Source organism: Corvus hawaiiensis, chromosome 4 (genome assembly GCF_020740725.1).
Source record: "Corvus hawaiiensis isolate bCorHaw1 chromosome 4, bCorHaw1.pri.cur, whole genome shotgun sequence".
Classification (NCBI taxonomy): domain Eukaryota; kingdom Metazoa; phylum Chordata; class Aves; order Passeriformes; family Corvidae; genus Corvus; species Corvus hawaiiensis.
The window spans coordinates 31,135,600-31,156,237 of NC_063216.1; the positions used below are offsets into that span (position 1 = coordinate 31,135,600).

Consider the following 20,638-nt stretch of genomic DNA (forward strand, 5'->3'; position numbering starts at 1 on the left):
AGCCTGATGCCCCATGGTGCCTGGGTGCCTCAGCCTCACTGCTGAGTGACCCCATAGCAAAAGGAGAGAGGGAGCTGGCTGAGTCCCTGTGAGTGCTGAGAGCCTGTTTCCCTGGAGATAGAGCTATCTCTTTCTAAGAGTGGATTTAGCCCAGATGGGAAAAAATTGCTGAGCGGGAACAAAGTCCTTTTTTTAGAGCTTGAGGAGGCACAGCCTTCCCTAGTGCTGACCCTCAAGTCTCTGAGAGCACCCTCTCCTTTGGGAAGAGGTGGTGAAGCAGCCTGGCTATTCTCCCTGATCCTAAGCCTGCCACCAGCAGGAAAGGCTGCAGCATAGTGTGTCCTGGGGGAGGGTACAAGGCTCTGGCTCTGGCTCTGGCTCTGGCCCTGGATGGGGCCAGTCCTCTGGGCAGCTCTTGGCGTCATGCCTTCCAACCCTCCCAGTGGCTTCAGTTCAACCAGCTGAAAATCAGCTATGGTAGTGCTCACTTGTCATTCCTCAGTGGGCATGGTGAGAACTGCCTCATGGCTACCCTTTGACAGAGCACTTTGTGCTGCCTGGTGCGAAGCAGATTCAGGGTAAGCTCATGCACTGCAAATGACAAAGCCTTTGGTCACAGATGAGTTGGTGCTGAGCTTTCAACATGCACATGAGCCCACGGACCTGCAGTGTGGCTCGAGAGAGCTGAATGTGTCCCTCACCCCATGAGAAGTGTTCCCAGGAAGCTTTCCCAGGAAGGCTGAAGTGCAGAAGGGACTTTGCTCCCCACGAACTTTGTCCTTCAGAAGCTCAAGCAGCTTCAGGCATTGCATCTTTCTCTTAATCTCCCTGACAATTTAGTTTCTGTCTTTCTCATCTCCTTTTGCTTCAGCATCTCTCCTAACACCCCCCTATCCATCCGTCTGTCTTGTTGCTAGGTGAAAAACTTGGAGCAGCAGCCGTGGAAGCTGACTCATGGCCCATACATGGGAAATTGAGTATTGTGAGCTTCTGCCGAGCCCCACTGCTCTGGTGGGCTGCAATTGCCCTGAGCACCTCACCTGGAACCCCCACCCATGCACCCTCACTGCTCCTTGGCCTTGGGGTGCCCTCTAGCCTCAGCCTTACTCTGAGTCTGAGCTGTGCAGTGAGCAGCAGAGCTTTGATGAATCTCGCCGTTTCCTGGACTGACCTTGGACTTGATTTCTGGTTGTAAGGTGACTGCTGTACTGGCTTTGCTCAGGTGCTGTGCCTGTGTTGGTGATGGTGTGGTCCTGCAGCGCCCAGCTTTTCTTGCTTTTCCTTGTGGAGCAGCCTGCCCCTTCTGCTCCCTGAGAACCTAAAGGGTCTTGCATCAGGGACCTCCCCCAAATGCGGCACTTTCCTCTTCTCCATCACAAATACTTTTCAAGGCATTATTGAAAAGAGCAGTGGTATTTTTGGCTTTCCTTACGCCACTGCAAGAGCGTTCAAAGTGTGGCTATAAGGAAATGGCTGCTTAGCTTCTTCCTAGAGACCAAAATCTCAGTATAGCTATGAGCCTCATACTAATTTTCTGGCAATCTTGATGTTCTTGCTAATTCTGAGTTGCCATCCTCTGCTAGTGACCTGGAAACCTTCTGCAGCAACAAGGGTGATGTTTCATCTTGGACCATGTTTCTTGTACAACACGGTGGTGCAAGGCAGTGAATACAAGGGACCAGGAAGAGATGGGACTTGGGCACTGTGATGCTGAATGTTTCCCAGGAGAAATATACAAGGTGGAGTGTGGGGGGATCATAGCCAGTAAAAATGGTATGTAAAACTCTTCAGAGCTGAAATTATGCAGCAATTTATAGTGTCCATGATGATCTTTGTTCACATTGTTAAAGAAGACCTGATCATCTATTAGCTTAGCATGGCAATGTTTCTTTTTGGTACATAATGACAGGCATTTAGGGTGCTGTATCTGTTCAGGTTTCACATATCTCTAGAAGACTGGTGTGACAACTAACCACCAGCTCTGGAGCTGTCAGCCTGGCTTACACAGGCTATTGGAAGGGATGCAGGAGCATATAGCTCTCCATTATAGCTTTCCACTCCTGCTTCTGATCTCATCTGAGTACTAAGGGTACTTCAAATTCATACTCTTAAATCTTCCTAGAGTGCAAGACCAAAGGCTTGATTTGGAGGCAGGTTAATTTGGCAGAATAATTACTGTTCTCAGTATCATGAGAGAAGCAAATGATTTATGTGTGTAATTTTGGGGTTTTGTCCTGACTACTCATTGCACAGGACAGGAGCTCATTACATGCTGTCGAAACAGCCTGGGCAGGACTTGGAGAGATTTGCACGAAGATCAAAGAATTGACTGTTTTAGGGTTTTGCCCCTGGGAAGAGCAGTGCTAAAGTGACGAGAGTATATTGGCTCCCACTGCATAGTGACTGGGATAGAGCACCGAGAGTAAGACCAGAGAGGAGGTTGATTGAGGGAGGAAGGGCAGTCCACTGTCAGCATACCTAGAGATCGTCACTTGGGTGTGTTGCACTGTATGGTCTCTTCTTTCCCACACGCAGTTCTCCTGTTGGGGTCTGTGGTGTGTCCTCATACATTGACTGTGGCTTTGAAAATGGACCAGACCTTAACTGTTGGTCAGCTCTGTAGGTGAGAACAGGATCTGTTCCTTGCTCTGAAAAAGGACATTAATTTGGCTCTTCCATGAGGTGCAGTATCGGGCTGTATTACATTTTACATAATAAAATGAAGTCTGTTTCTTCTCTTATGTGTATAGTATGCTGTTTGAAATAGTAGATATTTTTAATGTTTCAATAGCTTTTTATTAAAGGAAAATGGAAATGGAAACCACATTTCTTAAATGAATTTTATCTCTATAGCAGTTCCAGCGATTCAGATCTGTGTCAGTGCCAGTTTATTGCAGTCTATTTTCTCCTCAGTGAGCATCTGCTTAACAGTTCAGTGCAGATACAGACAGATAGGAACATTCCAGCACGCACCTAAGTCCACCCTGGGGCATGGTAGAAGTTACTTAGGGTACTAATTTGTCTTTTTAAAGCAAAAATAGTTTGGTCAAGCAAGATTTTTTGTCCACTGAACAGGTTAAAATTGTCTTGGAATAACAGAAAGCGAGGATTGTGTGCTCTCCCTCCCACTGTTTCCTTAACTTATTTTCCCCTAGAAGCAGTATTTAAGCAAGCTGTTGCATAAAATTTATATTAATCTTTGTATGCTTTACCCTGATCTACATATCATTCATTGGTCTTGTGTTGTAATGTAACCTAAGTGCTATGACCTATTATGACAAGTTGCAGAGCAGAAAGCCATGAAGCTCCCCCAACTCATGTTTTTTCCCTTCCTTCTCCTCTCCACTGACTGCAGGATTCAGGTTTTTTTAAGGTTTATTCACTTTCAGGTCAAGAAATGGATCTTATTATCAGGTAGAAAATAAGTACAAGATTGAAAGCAAAGTGCTCTTGTCTGTGTTTATGGAATTGTTTAAGAAATACCATTTTGGCTAAGCAGAGCATGGAAACAGATATAATTATCCATGCTATCTAGACTGGAAAGACTGCTGCGAGGGAGGAGGAGGATGGCTTCCTGCTCCAGTAAAGGCAGGGCGGTTTCCCACAGTGGAAGAACTGCCCTTGCTGCTTAGCGGTGCTCAGTCGGCCACAGACTCATGGAGCAAAATGAGGGCAAGGTTTTTTAAACAATAAAGCACAAAACAAGAGTCTTCTGTTCTTACCTTTATGCTCCTTAAAGAAATAAACTTCTTTTTGAAATGTTCCTCTATCAACAGGCTTTGTTGGAGCAGTGATCCTGGAAGGAAGGATCTGGTTGTAAGGGTCTTGCTGCAGGGTTGGGACATTACTTGAAGGGTCCTCCCCGGTCACTGGGCTCAGTCTCACCACTCTGAGGGGCCCTCCTTCATACAGGCACACAGGTAGGTACTTGCTGATGGTGATGGTTTTTTTGGCATGCCTGTGCATGACTACACTACCTATAGGGGTGCTTGCAGAGCTGGAGCCTGTGTACTTGGTGGGGGAACAGGGATGTGTCCAGAGCAAATGGACCCTTTTGCTTTCAAACAAACAAGAATTGTTTTGTCAAATAAATAGTTCAGACTTTCAACTGGAAAAATGCATGATTAAATGTGCTACAGATAGAAGATTTCAGAGTAATTTTCAGGATTCCTATTGCTGTGTCATGATCTCATCTCAATGAAGGGAGCTGGCTGTTGTCTCCCATGAGAGGCCATTGCAGGGACACAGCATTATTTCTGCCAGCAGGAGGTCTGGCTATGGGAGCTGCATGATGAGGCAGGGGAAAATCACATGGGTGGCTTTGGGGCAGTGCTTGGCAGCCCTAAGAACAGCCAAACCAAGGTTTTCTGCTGTACCTTGGTTTTGATTTTTTCCTCCCTAAGCCTTATCTTACTTTGTAATTTTTGTTCCTTATACTTGTCACAGCAGGGGGAAGCAACAGGGACTTTATTCAGTTGTGTCTCTTCCTGTCAGACAAGTGAGATACCTACGCCACTACAGCCCCTGACCTTGTGAGGGTTCTTTGAAGTCGCCATTCTCTGGCTTCTGATGGAATATTGCCTTAGCATTGCCCACACTGCTGGCTGCGGCTTTAGGCACACAAGAGACCTGGAAAGACTGCCACCCGCTTCTCTGCCAAAGGTGTGGTACGACTGTCTGCAAGAGCAATTAGGCTAGAAATCCCTCTGGACAGGGCAAGCACTGATGAAGATAGAGTAGGGTCCCCACAGATGAGGAGGGACCCTTAGGGCATGTGTTTTGGGCACAGTGATCCCTCTGGGAGCTGGTGGCTGGCTCTCCTCTGTGTGCTCCAAAAAGCTTTGAGGAGAAAAAGTAATTTCATCTGCAGAGCCTTTAGATAGCACTCACCCCACACTGACTTGTAGTGGGAGACTGATGTAGGGAGAGGCTCCCATGGGAGGTGTGTGGAAGCCCAGCCTCCAAGCATCTCCGGCTGAAACACCCACAGCAAGAAGAGTCTTTTAGCTCCTCGTGTCCCTGTGACCTTGGTTTGGCACAGAGTGAATACAAAGCGAGGAGCAGCTTAGTGCTCAGAAGTGTAGCTAGCTAACTACAGCTGTCTTAGATCACCCTTCCCCGAGATCTACAGATTGCAAGGCAGGAATGGGGGTGGGGGGATAGGATTTAGTCAGCCGACGAGCCTGGCTTCTATGTCTCTTTTAAGAAAGCGGATTTATTGGTATTAAACATGTCTCTCTTAATGTGGGTGATTTAAAATGGAAATTGCCTTTGAAAGGGGATTTCCTATTAACTAGCTGAGAAAGAAAAATAGGATAATACCATCATCCCTATACTGGGTCCATAGATGAGATGCTGGAACAGAATTATTTGGTTAACTGCTGCTTCTTCAGAAATTGTAGCTTCTCTGTAAGAGCGAGACTTGCTCAAACTCCTCTGTGAGGAATGGTTGTATAGATGCTTCCATAAAGTTATTTTTATGGAAAAAGCAGCAATTTTACTGAGTCCTTTGGGCTTCAGGTAAGAAAACAATAAATACTAATTCTGAGAGCAGGTTCAGGAATGTGTCCAGCTCTTCCAAGTGTTATATTTGAGGCCAGATGGAGACAGAGACACTAGAAGACTGGAATGAGTATTCACTTTTGTTACCATGCAGTTAATGCCAGTCAAAGCTTGGATTAGTTAATGATTTTAGTAAGAAAAATAAAGCCTTGTCTATACCAAATTTGCACTAGTTTAGTTCAGCTTGGCCCAGTTATCAATTTAATTAAGTCTATGCAGCCTCTTTATGTGGAAGGATTGATTTACTTAATCTGAACCCTTTCAGTTAGCTTTGGTTAAAATACATCTGTACAAGGGCATGACTGTACAGCCAATGGAGATGGAGGTGGACAGACCAAATCCACAATTCCTATCAGCAAACTAGTGCACATGGCTGATTAATGGCAGAGCAATGCCACATTGGCATCATTATATGCCACAATTAGGATTTTCTAATGTCAGTGTACTATATCATGTAGCAGTGCAGACATGCCCTGTCAAACCTAGCAATCAATTTGGAAACCAACATTCTTCCTCAAGTCCCTCAGTCAGGACAAAAGGCAATGTGCATTGGAAAGAAGTGGCCTTTAAGTCTTCTGTCCCCAGATGGTCAACTTGGAACAAACCATGGAGGTGATCCCAGCCCCTAATGGTGATGCACCTGGTAAAAACAGCATGCCCTTTAGCTATTGGGGCTGCCCTCATACGGCCACACACGCCAGGCTGATGGTGCCAGCATGCAAGCCCCTGAGCTCAGCCTTCTCCTGGGATGGTTTCTGAGATTGCCCAAGGCAGCCTGGGAAGCCCCTTTCTCAGCTGTGCTGAGTGAAGACAGCAGTTGGCTCATCCTGAAATCTCCACCAGCTCTAAACTCAGCTGACTGCAGGCAGCAAGGCCAAGTTCAATTTCTCCTGAGTGCCATGAGTGCCTTCCAAGAGTTTACTGCCTCTCATTTGCTCACAGTATCTGCTTAACAACTCCAAGGGAGTGAAGCATAGACACGACCTTCTGTTTCCAGCTTCCTTGTACAGGAAGTTATGTGATTGTGAGACAAGGAATTTGGTGTTTGGGAGCCACTAGTGCTGGTCCCAGGAGGTGCTGTGACCAGCACCTGAAGAAAAGCAAAAGAGACAGAATAAAGAGCAGCAAACAGTCACTTGTGGATCTTGGCTGCTGTGTATTTGTTTCCTGCTTATCGTGCTTTACAGCCCCTGAAGAGCTTGTTCCAAAAGTGCCCAACTGGGGTCTGCCTGCCCTGTGGCTCTGGTGGCTGGTTGAACCACTGTCCTCCCCAGGATGATCATGTCATTGCATCTGCTGAAGGTTTGCAAGAACAAGGTGTGTTTCCAAAGGCAGATAAAAACATTTTGCTTCATTTGAAAGATTGGGGTGAGGCTGGAGGAGATACTCTGTGTTGCAACAATACTGTTGAGCGGAAGGAGGATTTAGGGCAGGTAGTGGGCACTTGAATAATTTGTCTTGGTCTGATGAGAGGGAGCTGACCTTTAGTATGTTGCATAGAATTGTAACTTAGGTTGGAAATGGCAGGAGTGCCTGGGATGGTGCTCTTGGTTGATGAGGGAAGAGAAGAGGATGGATCTGAGTGGAGCTGAGCTATGGCTGGATGGAAGAGATGCTAAAAGACAAAATGGTGTCAGGCTCATAAGCTTTGGAGTGGGTTTGCAATGGGTTGCTGTGATCTGCCATGGTTGGTTGCTTGGAGGATTCATGTTGCTTGGCAACCCTGTTGTCACCATTCAGATGCAATATCCAAGGAGGGGACAATTTAGTGAACGTTCACTGGGAGGAGAAGGGGGAGCTGGGGGACGAGGGTGGGTACAATAATCACAGTGGAGATAGGGAGCTGGTGAGCATCTTGATGCTGTGCAGGGATGTGGGCAAAGCAGGTGATGAGGAGGATGGGCACCCTGTCTTGGTACTGACCAGGGTTTTGAAGAGATACATGGGACGTGAGGGTGTGGGGATTCTGGAGCAGGCTTCCTCATGACCTTGTGAAGGCATGCTGGTAAACAAGGGGGCTGTCCTTCCAGCCAACATGGTCTTTCTCAGAATTTTGGGCTCAAAGACCCTGTGGAGCATACTTCCATGCTTCTGCAGGAATTGGCTGAGGACAAGGAGGGCAGGGGAGAGATTGCCCAGACAGGCTGTGCAGTCTTCATCCTTGGATATTTTCAAGACTCATCTGGTTAAAAACCTAAGCAACCTGTTCTGATCTCACAACTGACCTTGTTTTGCGCAGGAGATTGGACTAGAGCCTCCTGAGGTCCCTCCGAGCCTGAATTATCCTGTGATCCCATGACTGCTGGCTGGTGAGGAGGGGCTGCTGTTACTTTGTCGCTGTGCTGTAAGATGCCCACAGGCTTCAGGTCAATACAGCGTCTCTGCAGTTCCCTTTGCAGCCATCAAGAGAAGTTTGAAAATAAAAATGTCACAGATGCAATGACAGTCAGATATGTAGTTAATATCAAAACCAGTTGTTCCTATTCACCCCCTCGAAGGAGATTGTACTTCTTTGATTGCAACACACAGAGGCACCAAGCAGTTCTGAACTCTGTCAGATTTCAAAAGAAAGAGCAGATTTTTAAGGAGACAGTCCTTTCTGATGAAAACTCTGAAAGTGGTCTTTTGAGCAGTAACTCCAGAGGACATTTATCATCTGTACATATACAAGATGCCTGCTATCATACAACTTGAGGCCTATTATATGACCTGAGATTGTGTGATTAGTTATCTCAGTTCTGTGCAGTAGAGCTACTGGTAGAGAAGAATAATGCAAATCCTGGTGACAGTTTGGGGGGATGGGGCTGTCACCAGCCTGGTATTGCTCTTCTGTGTCCCGGGAAGTTATCCAGTATCAGTGGTCTCATTATGCTGTTTCCATTAAGCAAAGAAAGCGTACAACTCAGTGTATTTTTTGGTGAGCCTGTTTATTTACAGCTAGTGTGCCTAAGGACTTGTTTCCTGGATTACTGTAGAGGCAGATGATCCATAACCAGTTTCCCTGCTCACTGCCTTACCAGTCAGGAGATACCTAAGTCTGCTCCATGTCAGCACCGTGTTCAAGTGCACCAGGGCCTCTCACGTAAGCTGTCCTTTCAGATCACTGGGTTTTGAAGCAGTGGTATCCTGTCTAGTGGAGATCTACTCAATACTAGCCTGCCTCAAGCATCTGATGACCAGAATGGTCCACCTGTGTCTAGTGCCCTCTACCACGTATGACCATTTCAGATGGGGATTCCTGCAGCCACTTGCACAGTCCTCCTCACTTCTTCCTTGAAGATTTACTTGTTTAGAATAATGACAGTTGAAGTCAGACTTTCTCTGTAGCTGTTATGGTCCCCTAGTCTTTCTTTAGTATGCTCAGAAAGGAAAAATACTCAGCTTGCATTTTTGGGGGATAAAGATTGAGGGAGACAGTGGGAATTCCCTGAGAAACAGAGAATAGGTTGAACTCAGCTGTTAACTTTATGTTACCTGGATGCCTGCACCCAGCCCCCATCATCTTATCCTTTTGCATGTTTTTTGTCAGGGATCCTAGGATGTGGGCTGCTGGCTTTTCTTCTGGTCTTTTCCAGGCCTTTTCCAGAATCCTATATATTCTCAGCTCTGGGACCCAGTATATCTGGACAGAGAGAAAAAGCAATTCTGGCCCTATTGTTTTTGAGGAGATACTTAGATTTTTTTTTTCCCACCTGCAAGTGACTAACTGATTCCTGCCTCCCTGCTGTAGACCATCAGTTCTGGGAGACAGGGAATAACACTCCTATGGGTCCATGCTGTTCTGTGCATCTGGGAAGGCCAGCAGCTGCAGCAGCAGGTGCTTGTATGCATGTGAAGATCTTCTGAGTTGCTGTGCCGTGAATTTGCACACGTCCAAGACTGTCAGCATGCAGCCTTTAAGGCCAAGGGTGCAGAGGGACAGCTGTCAGCCTCTGTCGATGGGTAGCAGCCACAGTTCATCACTGAGGCTGTCATAGGAGGGGTAGGCACTGTCATGGTGTTCACTTTCTATCCCATCGTGATATGCCCCATGTCACTGCACCCCTTGTAGTGTCCCAGAGGGAGTACTAACAGTTTGAGTCAAAGAAATTCTCCAGCTGCTGGGCCCATGGCTCTACAAATTGTCAACCTGAAGTGATAGCTCACCAAATGAAGAAAAAGAGGTCCTATGCCATTATAACATAGGGACTATGTTATATGATGGTTGAATAGGATGTTTGACCTACTCTGTGGGCATTAATGCAGGCAATATTGGGTGTGTGCTGGATGCCTGCATATTCAGAAGTTCTCTTTGTCATCTTGGCCAGGTCAGGCTTTTTTTCTGTCTGTGGACAATAACTTTTTTAGCACACTGCCACCAACCTGCATTCCAAACGATGCAGCTTATCCTAATTCTTGCATCTCTTTCTGGCCATATCTTGCCATCATGGACATTGCACTAGGCCTTCAGATCCTGTTGACTTGTCATAATGTGCATGTTCAGTGACTACCTGTAACAGCATCCCAGGGTTTGCTGACATTTCTGTAGCCTGTTCTGGACACCACAAGACAACAAGGAGCCATTTCATCAACACTGGATTTACTGAAATCAAATCTACCTTTGCTCAGCCCAACCACGTCACCAGCATTGGGTGACTCCTGGTAGGTAAAGGTCTCATGTTGTCCAAACGCTTCTGGAACTCTGTCAGACTTGGTGCTGTGACCACTGCCCTGGGGAGCCTGTTCCAGTGCCCAGACACCCTCTGGGTGAAAAACCTTTTCCTGATATGATACCTTAATGACTCCTGACATAAAGTCATAGCTTTGCCAAATATTGATCTCTTCATTACCCTCTCCCAGCATCTCTCTTCTCTCTGCAACCCCTGAGCTGCCACAAGGAACAATGTAACTGAGACACAGACCCTCTCTAATGTTTCTGAAGACAAAAATATCTGGGAAGGGTGGCATTGGTGATACGTCTCTTCCCTGTGCTTTTATTTCATTAGGTTGTTGATTGTCCCTTGTGTTGTCTGTGCCACTGAGATGGTGTCCTCTGCAGAGGCTGTGCTACAACAACAAAGCTGTTAGGCAAAAGATAGGGGCCTAAGAAAGTTGAGTCATGCAAGAGACACCAGTTTATGATAAAAAAATATACAATTCCTTCAGGTAGCATGAAAACACATGGCTGTCCTTGGCCTATGGTAAGAGCATGATCAACAAGGGCACAACAGCCTGCAGGTTCCCTTGTTGTCAGCATGAGAAAGCCTGGTAGCCCATCAAGTCCAGGGTGCTGACTCCTGACTGACATAGGGGCTGAAGCAGAGGTGTCCAGCTGCTCTTTTGCCAGGGGAACAAGCCGTAACTCCGCAGGAGTTTTATGTAGTTGCACTTAAAAGGCATAACAAATGACAAATGTCCTTGTTGTAAACCCACAGAATACAGTCACAGATTTCCCTCTACTCAGGCAAACCTATCTACAAGGCCCAGAGGAAGCCAAGATTTTCACTGTGAGCTGCTTTAAGCTGTCCTTCCAATAAATATTGCCTTGCTGTAATGCCCAGCCTCTGTCCTTGGGCTGGGAAAGTTGCCAGAGTGTGGCCAAAGCTCTAGGTGGACATTTTCTCAAGATGATGAGGCAAGAGGGACAGAACAACGTGTGCTTTCTGAATTCAGTGCTTAATAAGGAGTAAGGAAAAGGCCTACTCCATGCACAGGAAGGGTTCATATTTTACATTTTCCCAGTGCCAGGGCATAGAAACACAAACAACACTTGAATCCTGGAAGTAACATGGCAGGGAAAGGACATACTTACAGACTTGCTGGAGGATGGAGGCTGGTCAGCTGAAGGTAGCCCTGGCTCTGAGTTCATAACCACTGTGAAAGTGAAACAGAACTCCTATTTGAGTAAGGCCTGGTCTTGGGATCAGGTTTACAGCTGATGTATGGAAAAAAAAGAGCATGAAACATTTTGTAGGTAGTGCATGCCATCAAGATGCTGAGGTTTGAGTTTGGGTCAGACGTAACATGAGAGCAAAAATGGACTGCTGAGCTTCAAAGCTGTTGAGACAAATGCCTCCATTTCAGTTTGATGGTAGATTAAAAGATGCAGCTGAAGTGTATCAGAGGTGTTTTGCTTATTGCCTCTTCCTAGATGTCTAAGTAAAGGAGAAACGAAGGTGGCAGTTTTCTTTAGAATATAGAGTAATCTGACAGAAATCTTAATGTTTCTTCCAGCCAGAGGGCTGAATTATTGAGTCAGCTGGCTCACTTGGAAACAGCTCAAGCAAAAGAAATCTATCTCCATTTGCATAAAGTAATTTGCCAAGGGTAGGTCTCTTTTTTCAGGAAGGTGGGGTGGTGATGGAGCAGCAGGATAACCTCAGTTGCTGTAGGTAGATACTCTCTCCCAGGACTGTGAATGTTCAGGCTTAGCACATGCTTTTCCATCTTTTCAGTTAATGACACTACTAAATAAATGGGCAGAGGAGCAGGTGACCCTGATGCTGCTGGCTCTCAGCTGACCATGGACACCGTGATTTTCAGAGCTACTTTTAATCTCATTAACATCTCTCTTCTGTTTGCCCCCGTGCAAAGAGCTATCTTGGGAGACCACAACAGCATGCTAACAGAGCTCATTTTTCACTTTAAAATGTGTCTAAAGAAAACATTTGTCTTAAATTAGATGGTCAATGCAAATGTACAATAAATGTTGTAGGGAGCACCTAACTCAAACCCAGTGAGAACATCTCCAGCTCATAGGCTCTTAGCTTGCTGGTGAAATCACTCTTACTTCTGTTTCAAGGAATGCTTTCAGGCTTTTTTTTTTTTTTTTTCTGTTAGAAAGGTGATCCACTTTTCTAATGTCATGCTGCTCCTTTTTCAGAATCCTTGTCAGTATGAATAGTATTTTCCTTCTCTACCATTTCTTCCCCTGCACCCTTTTGGTAAGTTATTTGTAATACCATCTGCTTCACCTGAAGGAGAAATGAGATGAACAGAGAGCGACTCGGTGCTGTTATCAGTCCTGAACTTTTCTGAACAAAAGCAGGGGCTGTTAGGATGTTGTGAACTATGGGATTTTCAGAACTGTGCCAACAGGGAGCCCAGCTGGTGACACTAACCAATGCCTTCTCTTTGCCACATCGACATTAAAGTGAATCGCTTCGCTGCATATACCCCCTCTGTATGTACTTGTGTGTAATAAATGGTGTCAAAAGTTCTGACAGAGCTTGCAGGTGAAGGAGGGCATAGGAGGGGGGTGGGATTTTGTCTTTGCTTTGTGTACATTGTTTCCCTGTGTTAAGGATTGAAAAGAATCCTTGGAGAAAAGATAGGAACCATGTGTTTGGAAGGAAGAAAGTAGTGATGCTTTGGTGACAGTATTTTTATGTCATAAGGTGTTTAAACAAAAAAATATATTCTTTAGGAGAAAAACAAATATTTGTGTACACTGCTGCTGTTAGATTTGGCCTCAGCAGTGGCATGTATATTTTTAAGAATGAAGGATTTATTTTTTACCCGCAGTAACTTAATGTTCCAAGTGAGTTTATAATAGCACTGATTAACTGGTAGCATTTAGTTTGAGTGAAATAGCAGCTCTGATGTCTCTCTGTACTCTTCTTTGCTCCAGACACTTTTATCTTGGAGTTTGGAGCTATTTAACTTTACTTATTCTTTTCATAGGAGATGGTTCATGTTGTAGCAATGTCCCATTGAACAAGCATTAAGGATTTGAAGCTGCATAAGTGAAGTTAAGGTATTCTGGGTAGCCTTAAGAAATCTGTGGAATAGCAAGTAAAAAGCTGGAAATGTCCCATTGTTTTGTCTGGAAGCCATCGAAATGGAGTAGGGCTTACCTGCCGCTTCACTAGCATGTAGTGAAAGAAAAAAGTTCTTCTGTGTAAGAAAAATAAATGTGCTTATTTATGATAGCACCAATGCTGTAGAACTTTGACCCAACTGTAGCACACAGAGCAAAGAAGTGGCACATTATTAACTATTGTCTTATCTACAACAAAGCAAGTTAAAAGGTGGAAAGCCAGGGAACTTAAGTGACTGAAACTTAATGCCCTGTATATTTGTAGTGGACAGTTTCCCTTTTAATACTGGGAGCTGGGAAGCTAAGTTTCTTGGCATGTGACTAGTTGAGCTTTTGCCTTTATATGGATATTGTGTTAAAGATGAGACCATCTAGGTAGAGCGGATCCCTGAGGGCGTTTGCAGCAGCTCTCAGTAGCATGAGCAGTAAACTAGATAATTGGTGTGTTGGTTCTCATCCAATAATAATTTATTTCCTGGGAGCAACTTCAAAGCTTAATCCTAGAATTAAATCCCCTATTCCTCCTTGGGATTTTAATTTAGTTTTGAATGCTCTGATGGATTGTCTGCTAGAACATTAAAGACAGCTTTCAGACATAAGGGTGATTTTTCTGGCTGCTGGATGCCCTGTATGGAGAATAGGTGAATGCAGGTACCTTCCTGAAGAAACTCTTCTTTAGCTTTTCATCACGATAAGCTGGCAAAAGCCATACTTTATCTCTTACTGAAAGCGGTTTTTCAGTTTCCTTTAAACCATGAAGGCAATCTGCCTAATCCATTTTGCAGCTCTTCCAGTGAAGAGAGTCATCACTTGAATCTGGAGAGAACCAATAAGATTTTCATCAACCAGAAAGTTGATTTTAGAAAAAAAACCCCAGATAATCTGTTTGTCTTGTTAGAGTTAGAACAGGATGGAGATGACTGCCGGGAGGGTTGTAGTTTCCCATTCATTCAAGTGTGTCAGGAAACTGTATCTTGTTAAGACCACTGAGATGGGACAAAATCTCCAGCCACTGGAATGATCTTTGCACCCCAGAGGAGGAGGAGAAAGGCACCTTCCTCAGAGTGATGCAAGGCAGTGAGTGCTTCAGCCTTTCCTTTCTGCTTCTGAATGGCAGGGTAAAAGGGATGGCGTCTATGGCTAATGTTTGTACTGTGCTTTGATGAAATACAATGATATTTACTATTTATTATTAGATAGATGTGCTGCCTTTTGACAGATAGGTTCTTCAGTCTGGGTGTGCTATAGGTAGAAGAGCCATATATCATCTTAGAAAAGTGACAGTGTCAGTTTGAAATCCTGTCTGTACTTCTGCAGTTCAAAAACAACGCATTTCCATTTGAAAGAACAAACTCCACCATTTCTTAGTTTAATGTGCTTGTATTTCATACATAAATGACCATCCAGGAAAACCAATTTCAGTGAGCCTGACATTCCATACTCAAAAGAATAAAACAAGTCTATAAAGACACAGAGAAAGCTATTTCTCCTTTAATCTGCTTCACATTGTCTTTGACTCTGCATGACAAAAAACCAGTCTTCTAGTTGTTAGGATTTCTGGGGGCAGACTGACCATGGCAGAGACAGTAGGGGATGCTGCAATTTTTGCAATGTAAAATGATGAGAGCTCAGCTAAGTGTCCTGGTATGACAGCTGAGAGAACATGTGTAACACTTCAAAGCAACCGCAACAGTGTTCACAATTCCCTTCTGCTGGGCTGCTAGCAGGATGAACGTCCTCCAAGTAGCAAGCAAAGTGATCCTTGTGCCCAGGTGTCTTTGCAAAAGACTGATGAGATCTCCCCATCCAATGGCTTCTGGCTCAATCCTGCTCTAGCATCTCTTGGTCCTGAACCATGTGCAAAAGAAAGGAAAAAAGGTTTCATGCCAAAATTTAGCTGAGTCCTTCAGCCACATGGTTGTGCCACTGTCAGGTTTGTATGCTTGTTTCTCCATTTGCTTTCCCTTTAATCAGCTGATAAAATGTCTTCATGCTGTTCTTTATGCATCATGACATGACATCCTTGTTTGTGAACCTGTGTGGCCAATGTTATGGTGATCTTCCAAAACTGACGCAGGCCTGGTATCTGAACACCAGGACATGGGCAGAGATGTATTTGGCCACTTTATAATCAGACTGGCTGAGTAGAGCAGGGCACAGAGCACTGTATAAAAACAGCTGGAGTCTTGGTTACCGTGCTCTGCAGGCCATGTGCAAACACCCAAAGGAACGCCACTATGAGAAACCTTTTTATGGTGTGAATTATCCAGAACAATTGATCCATTTCATTGATTATAAGAAATTGCTTTTCATAGACATGGCTTTTCTTCTACTAATGCAAGCATGTCTGTGTTTGAACAGAGGACCTATGAAGGGGCAGTCTTTCCCCTTAGTTGCAGACCCCATTTATCTAGGGCCCTGGAAATAGGCTCTGATTTTTTGAAGTCAGAGGGGCATTTACTGAGGGTTAAAGCTACTGTAGGTCCTTTGGTCCCTGTCAGAGCTGGCAGAGGCTATTCTGTGGTGGCAGAATGGCTCTCCTGGATTGCATCCTCCCCAACATCATCACTGCCACATCCAGCCCTGGTCGCTTTTGATATAAGAACTTTAATCCACATTCTTTTATCTTAGGCAGGTCAAGAATAATATAGCCCTTAATTTATAGTGAACATGGACCCATTTAAAATAAATCCCTCAATTTGTCTTACAAATAACATTTAAGTGTTTTTGAATTGAAGAGATGTTTGAAAAACCATTTCCTATCAGAGATGCTATTTGTTTCATTTTATGCAGTTCATTCATCTTAGTTGATTGGAGAAAAAATAGAAGCCTACCCCAGCTAGTGAGAGTAAACCCTGGCACAGTACTATGCTGCTGCAGATTTTGCAACATTTTTTATTTGGAGCTAACCTCCACACACATTATTTACAATAACTATTACATCTTAATATACAAATAATTTGGGGATTAGATGCTGTGCAAAATCTCAAGAAGATAATTCTGAAGCAATTGGCATTTTTATGTGCCTGACTTCAAACTTGTAATTGAGCCTGATTTCTTTGGTCAAGGGGAACGCACCAATTTTGTCTGAAAAAAGTGCTGAATTGGGCACTCAGGCCCCTAATCACTATAGGGAACTTAGCCCTTATGATTTATTTAAGAGAGAATTATAAATATACATATGTATTATGTTTATGTAAGATGTGCATAGACATCTATCAAGTAGAAAGGCAACTAGTCTCATCCTTAAAAGTGAACAAGACTTTCATGTACCATGTAACCGTGGAGTTGTGTAGTTTTATAAAGAAAAATAGCTGATGAATTCCTTCATCTTACGATCACAGAGAATTATAACCTTAAATATTGCTGACTTGCTTAAAATGACTGCAGCCCCTTGTCAGAAATTGTTCCTAAGATACTTCTTAACCCTCCATTTCGTGTTTCTAAATAATATGCTGGATAAAAACCACTCCCTCTCTTTTTGTCAAGCTCCTTGTCCACTTGTTTCATCCAAAAGAATGCAGGAGGACTTGCACAGTCATAGTTTATCCCTTCTTGCCATACAGAAAGGAAAAAACATCCCTTGGCCAAATCATGTCTGCTATTCCTGTATCACTATTATCAGTGAAAGGAATGGCAAAGTCAAATGACTAATCTCTTCAGCTATTAGCAGCTTCTCTATGCAAGTATCACTCTACAGTTCTTTCCTCCAACTGTTCTGAGATAATTTCAGATTACTTTAGGCTTTGGCTAATATGTCTTCCATTTTTACTGAAATTAGAATGAAAAATATCATAGTCACTTTTTTTTAAGCATGCCTAAAAATGTTAGGAAAATCATTCTAACAGAAGAACAGCCCTTACCAGCACCCTCAGGAAGATCCTGGCTGTCAAAATGAAAATACTGCTGTGTCCTCTTGTCAAAGAGCTCAAGCACAGTTTGGTATTGCTTGTGGTCACTGCAGCTACATGAAAAATATCACTGTACACACCCTACACATGGAAACAGAAATTCATTCAAGTTCCAGATGGCATATTGATATGTGTGCACGCAGTGCTACGGCCACATTACTGTCCATAACCTTCCCTACAGACCAGCAAACTCTATTTGGACCATGAGGTACCAACTGATGCAGGACCTGGGGGTTAAGAGAGAGTCCAGAGCTGCTGTGGTTCTTTTAGGAGGCTTTCCTCCCTCAGAAACCTTGGCCGTATGCATGTTTTGCCCTGCAAATACATACCTGGAACAAAGGCCCAGCACTGAGTGCTTGTCTGCTCGCTGGAACACAATTTTTGGCATGTGGGATCCAGCCCTCCTTGCCTGTCTTTTGAGCAGTACGTTCCTCACTGCTCCTGGACATAGAGCATGCTAGAAAGGCCCAGGCAACTGTGTTTTCCTTAGAGAGTGCTTTCAGTGAGAGGGATGCAAAGGCTGGACAATGCAGTCTGCATCAGCACTGAAGCAGAGCGTGTGATGTTTGGCCTGGGGTCTGATTTCCTGCAGGACAAATGTAGCTGGCAGGGATGCATGGGGAGGGCTTTCCTCACTGCTCTTGCTCCTAGGGGTCACCAAGGACCATCTGAGCTCTTCCAAATCTCCTACCAACACTCAGACATTGGCAGGGTGGGCATTTGCAACCCTGGAGTGACTACATGTCCTGAAGGCTGCATTTGACACTTCCACCTGGAAGTGGTCTGTTCTGTTACCTACTCTGGCTTTTCATGGTAGGGGGTATGACTTACCCTAGGACTGTTCCCTAGTGCTGAGGAGGGTAGGTGGGCATGCTCTGCTCAGGCCACCCATGGCACAGGAGGGGACAGGGACGGATCTGTGACCACAGAGTGGATTGCCCTGCCGGGGCGAGGCTGAGAGCACCATGGGCAGCAAGGGTCCAGGCATCCATGGGCAGGGCAGGATGAGGATGAAGACACGTGTTCCTTTCTGTTCAGGCTGATTTCACGTTGCTTAGCTTCCAAGGGGCTCTGAGAATAGCAATTAAAACACCGGGCTTAATTGTGGAGTATCCAATTTGGATATTAGCGTTATCTCTGCTCTCACTGCTTTCTTTTCGTTCGGATCCAATTCTGCTGCCTGCCTGCTGGCTGGGTGCCTGTTCCTTTCTTCTCGTTATTACTATTTTATGGTTATTCTTAATTTTTTTTTTTTTAGAAGCATTATTTCACTCGGTTGCTTCCAAACGCGCGGGTCGCGGTCCGAGAGGACGCCGGACCCAGGGAGCCCCGGGTGGTCCCCGCGGGGCTGCGGCGGCGGCTCGGCCCGGCCCCGGCCGCAGTGCCGGCGCCAGCCCCGGCTCGACCGGAGGCACAGGTGCCGCCCGGGCATGGGCTCCCCCTTCGCCCCCGCCGGAGGCCGAGACCTGCTCCCTCCGGCAGCGGGCAGGGGTTGGTCTCCCGTTGCTCGTACCGTCCTTCCTCCTCCTTCTCCTCTCCCCCCGTTTCCCCCACTGCTCACTCGAACAGCTTCCCCTCCCCACCCCTTGATATTTCCCCCCTCCCCACCATTTTCCGCGGGTATATTTAATTATTACTAATTATTAAGCTGCTTTATTAATTCACCTTTCCATGCTTTCCCCACCTCCGGGAAGCGTTCTCGGAGCTTTTATATTGCAGAGAATTTTTTTAAAAAAACGTATTTTTAGGGTGATGCTCTGAGCACTTCCCCCTCCCCGCCCCGCATCTCCCACCCGGGCAGTACCAGAGGAGAGAATGAAGAACTTGAGCATGTCTGAGGCGGATCAGCCTTGCAGGCAGAGAGGGGGGCAGTAGATACTCAGAGCAGCCCGAGTGCTTGAAGCAGGATTTGCTGGTATGTATGTGGGTCTGGATTTTATGACAGCTCTAAGTGTGAATCTTTTTCCGAGCGAGATGGGAGGGAAAAAAAAATAAATACCTACGGCTTCATTAAATAAATGCCTGCATAGCTGTAAGCCCTGTCCGGCTGTGCTGGAGGTGGTGGTGGTGGTGGGGACACTCCCAGCCATCCACCCACCCCTAGAAAAAAAAAAAAGCGCCCAAGCAAAGCCCGGAGAGCCGAGGGTTGTGTTGCCGGGGGCGAAGGAGGCGGGGGGCGCGTAGTGCAGGCCGGCCCCGTGGCAGGTGAAGCAGCCCCCCCGCGCCCCCCACCCCCGTGGCGGTGCGTGTGCGTGTGTGTGCGCCCGGCGCGCCCCGCGCTGCCCGTGGAGCCGAGCGCGGCGGGCAGCGGTGCCGGCAGCACTGCAGAGGGGTGGGCACGGCCCTCGCCAGCCCTCGGGGGCTGGGCCCGGGGGTGGGCGAAATGCTGTGCGTGCATGGGGAGGGGGCCGCGGGGGGGGGGAGTCGCTTTCTCTCCGCGATTCACATCGCGCCCGCTTTCCCGTCTCGTATGCATGCCTATCCCGGGAATGGTGTAGTCAGCCCGTAACTGAATTATTTATAGACTCGTGCCAGCTGTTTTTTTTTTTTTTTTAATTTTTTTTTAATTCCGCTTGTGTGCACTATTGGGAAATGCGTTTTGCCTTCCTTTCTTCTCAATATATTAATGTCTTTGTTGGGGAGCAGTTTTTATCCCCTTCAGATCCCTCTAATACAAAATTGATGCTTATTTTTCCCTTCAGGAAGGGGACGCTTTGAGGATAATCATGCTTCGCAGAAGAACGGCACCGACCTCCAGTTGCATTAAACACAACCTCCTCCACTAGGGCTCCAGGAAAAAAAAAAGAAAAAAGAGAATAATTATAAGAATAATCATTAAAAAGGCGAAAGGAATGCTTACTCTGGAACCTGCATTTGACGATCCTCACCACTTGCGCTGAATATCCTCTGAAGTGATTCTCTCCAGCTTTTGAATTTGCACCGCTTCAAGACGCAAGATTGCCACAAAGAAACCTCTATTTTTTTTTTTACAGCCAAATAGGATTGTTTTTTAACTCATTCCCCCACGTTTGCCCCCGACCCTTATTCTTCTTATGTGGATATGCAAGCAAGAAGAGGAGACTGGACATTCCCAACATGCTCTCTCCCTTGATCTTTCCGTCTAGAGGTTCTGCTTCTACAAACCAAGGTAGGGAAATTCCTGTTTCTGTGGTTTTGCTTGCAGCTCATTTTGGTACACGGGTTTGCCCAGGGAAGATCACTCACGGTAGAACAAAAGGTTTAGAGATGCTGCTTTTAGAAGCAGATACAAGGAAAAAAACCCCACATTCACCAGACATGTTGATTCCCTCTTGGCTCATCAAATAGGACATGAAGAGAAGGCAAAAGGGTTTGAGTTAGATACCAC

The 20,638-nt window shown here is 45.6% G+C and overlaps 1 protein-coding gene across 4 annotated transcripts in view; it reads left to right on the forward strand.

Annotated features, from left to right (window-relative positions):
- Positions 1 to 3,903: 3,903 nt before the first annotated feature.
- Positions 3,904 to 20,638, forward strand: part of GRIN2B (glutamate ionotropic receptor NMDA type subunit 2B) — a 223,975-nt gene continuing 207,240 nt past the window's right edge. Inside the window, exons 1-2 of one of the 4 annotated variants that reach the window (XM_048300227.1) lie at positions 3,904 to 3,920; positions 19,974 to 20,419. The gene's annotated coding sequence lies outside the window, so the exon portion shown is untranslated. Of the gene's footprint in view, positions 3,921 to 19,140; positions 19,187 to 19,581; positions 19,660 to 19,973; positions 20,420 to 20,638 lie in introns of those variants that run through there. The other 3 variants (XM_048300225.1, XM_048300224.1, XM_048300226.1) reach the window with 3 other exon arrangements.